At 29.3% G+C, this 3,528-nt stretch overlaps 1 pseudogene; it reads left to right on the top strand.

Annotated features, from left to right (window-relative positions):
• Positions 1-2,740: 2,740 nt before the first annotated feature.
• LOC120591341 (uncharacterized) lies at positions 2,741-2,858 on the top strand (annotated as a pseudogene).
• Positions 2,859-3,528: the final 670 nt, after the last annotated feature.

The raw sequence follows: 3,528 nt of genomic DNA, 5'->3' as shown, positions 1-3,528 counted from the left end.
AGTTTAATTAGTAAACCATTTTAGAAAATACTGTTATTACAATTTTATTTAGTTGTAAACTTAAATTGTACCTAAAGGTTTTGTAAAACAATAATAATTTGAATCATAAAATTAGTTTATAAAATCAGAAACTGCAGAATAATTAAACTTTTTATAAACAAATAAACATGTCTTACATTATAAAATATAACAAAACATGTTAATATTTTTTCAGTTGTAATAAAATTAGGGAGAAGGCATATATGGTTTTAAATCAAAATTATTAAGGCAGCATAATTTGTTCAAAGATTCACCTGGAATGGGAATATTGCCTTAACTCTTTTCAACAATTATATACAAAATATATTTTTAAATTCTTTTTTGTTTTGCTGTTTTCTTTAATGTGATTTTTTTCTTTTTTTATTTTAACACTTTATCTTGACAAATGTTAAACCTAGAAAAGTTAAAAGTATTGACCGCTAAACATCCATGTATAACTATTGCCTGGATTTACGAATTATTAACTTTTTGTCACATTTGTTTTATCTCTCTCTAAAGATACCTATTTTTTTTAAATATTTTTTTGTGTGTGGGAGAGCTTTAGATTTAAAGAAAAGTTGTATCTTTTGTACAAAGAGTTCCTATATACCTTTCACTCGGTTTTCCCTAATGCTAACATCTTACACAGCCTTGGCTCTGCTGTCAAAACTACTTAATTCACATTGGTATATTACTATTAACTAAATTATAGACTTTATATGGACTTCAGCATTTCAGTGTACATAGAAGTACTGAAGTTCTTGTTCTTTTTTCTTCCTCTTTGTCTGATGTCAATTATATTTCTGTGTTTCTTATCTTGTAACCTAGCAATCAAGGTCATTATTTTAAACTTCTCTCTTTTTTTCCTTGAGTTATAGCCCAAAAAGTACTTAAAGTTTTTTTCTGTTTATGAAAATTAATGAATTCTCGTATTTTAAACTTATATAAGCCTTACTATTCTTAATAACCCAACAAAAACAATAGCTCTGTTTAATTTAAGTGGATTTATAATCTAATTCATCAATTTGTCTTTGGAGACAAATCACATAATGGGATATTGTTATCAAACTCTCAGGCAGGCTAGGAAACTCTGTTGGGATTTATAGTTTTATTTCACACTTTTCTTCACATCTTGACAGGAATCATTTGTATATTCCTATTGGATTCCCTTATTTGTAAGAGAAGAGAGAGAAATGTCATATATCAGAAATCCACAGATTTCTAAGAAACGATAAAGGCAAGCTGGAAGCCATATCTTTAATCCAAAAACACTCCGAACTATTTTTTAAATTTAGGTCCTAAAAAGGCAAAACTCTCTTTCAGAAACACTTGTCCAAGTCATTCAAATACATGTTCAACCTTATTATTTATCAGAGAAATGCAAATTAAAACCTCAATAGGGTACCAGTTCCCACACACTCGAATGGCTCCAGTTAAGGAGACTGGCAACATTCAAAGTTCCTGCCACAAGTGGAGCATTTGGGACTCTCAGTGTGAGTGTAAAATGACAGAAGCACTCTGGAAAATAGTTTGGAAGCTTCTTATAATAAAGAAGCTATACATACCCACTGCTGCAGTGATTCTACATCAAACATATTTACATAAGTCATGTTAAAATACGTCCACAAAAAGCTGTGGATAAGAATGTACATGTCATTTTTAGTTATAACAACCTCAAACTAGAAACAATCTGAGATTTCATCAACAGGAAAATATATGAACCAACTGATATTTATACACGGGGATATTGCTCAGCAATTAAAAAGAACTGCTAAGACAAGATGGACAGATCTCAAAAGAAACACACACCCATGCGCGTGCGCACACACACACAAACACACACACACACATGAATACATGTTGTATAAGTCCATTGATATAAAAGTCAAGGACAGACTAAGCTAACCTTTGGTAACAGAAATCAGAAAAGTAGAGAACAGTGGTTGTCTTGGTGGCAGGAGGGGGAATTATTTGATGTAACGAAATTATTCTTTATTTTATTTATATATATATATAGTTATTTGTCACAATGTATTAAGATTTGTGCATTTTACTAAAGGCTTTTATTGTTTTAAAAAAAATCCATTATAAAAAATACAAAATTCAGGGTACTGTTTACCTCTGGGAGAGTCAGCAGGACCAAATAGACAAGGAGCACTCAGTGGTAACAGTACTGGAACATTTTAAGGTTTCAAATATAATGATATGTTTATAGATGTTTATTTTATTACTATGCTATATAATATACATAAAGTACATATGTAAATTCTTAATTATGTGCAGTTGATCTTTGAATAACATGGGGGTTAGGAGTGCTGATTCCTAGCTAGCAATCCACATATTATTTTTGACTCTCCCAAAACTTCACTAGTAATAACCTACTATTGACCTGAAGAATTACCAATAACAGTTGATTAATATATATTCTGTATATTGTATGTATAATATACTGCACTCTTACAATAAAGTAGGCTAGAAAAAAATATTATTAAGAAAATTATAAGAAAAATACATTTGACAGTATTTATTAGAAAAAAATTAGGTTATAAATGAACCTGCACAGTTCAAACCCATGCTGTTCAAGGGTCAACTGTATATTGTTTTCATTTATTAACTATTATAATATTAGAAAAAAATTCCCTGTTTTTCACTTTTGTGAAACAGCTTAATATTGTAATTGTATCTTGAAAGTTGGGGAGGAACCACTTATAAAACCAATCCTGTCTACTGCATGCTACCCTGAACAAACCGGATTTCATCTGATCTCAGAAGCTAAGTAGGGTTGGGCCTGGCTAGTACTCAGATGAGAGACCACCTAGGAAGACCAGGTGCTGTAGGCATAAAAAAATAAATAAATAAATAAGGGATTGTAAACTGACAAGGTCCTTGCAATCTGTGAGGTCAACCAAGAGTTGCCTTGGTTACCTAAAAAAAATAAATAAATAAACCCTGTCCTTGAGTTTACTTTGAGAGATTTTTAACTATTGATTTAACTTCATTTCTTGAATCAGTTTTAGCAATTATCTTTTTCTAGAAATGTGCATATTTATCTAAGATTTCAACCTTTTTGACAAAAAGTGTTCATAACTTATCTTTTCATAATCTATACATTTTTCTTCTTTATTCCTAATATTTTTTTAAAAATTTTCTGGCTTTAGTTTTTTAAATCTGTCTCCCCAGAAAGATTGATTTTTTTTGTTTTTGTTTGTTTGTTTGTTTTGCTGATTCTTTCCGTTATATATTTTCTCCTTCGTTAATTCCAGATCTTATATTTATTATTACCTTTCTTATGATTTTTTAATATTAACTTTTAACTCCTTATGTTAGATGCTTAAAACATTAATTTATTTTTTTCTGCTTTTCTAATATAAGTATTAAGGCTTTATATTTCCCTCTAAGTATTGCTTTGGTTGTATACCATACATTTTTATACATAGCTTTATTATTATTATTTATTTATAAAGATTTTCTAACTTACATTATGATTTTTTTCTCATAAGTAAAAGTTTC

Source organism: Pteropus medius, unplaced genomic scaffold (genome assembly GCF_902729225.1).
Source record: "Pteropus medius unplaced genomic scaffold, Ma_sr-lr_union100, whole genome shotgun sequence".
In the NCBI taxonomy this organism is placed as follows: domain Eukaryota; kingdom Metazoa; phylum Chordata; class Mammalia; order Chiroptera; family Pteropodidae; genus Pteropus; species Pteropus medius.
The sequence above is the reverse complement of the archived record's forward strand: the minus strand, read 5'-3'. Positions and strand labels throughout refer to the sequence as shown.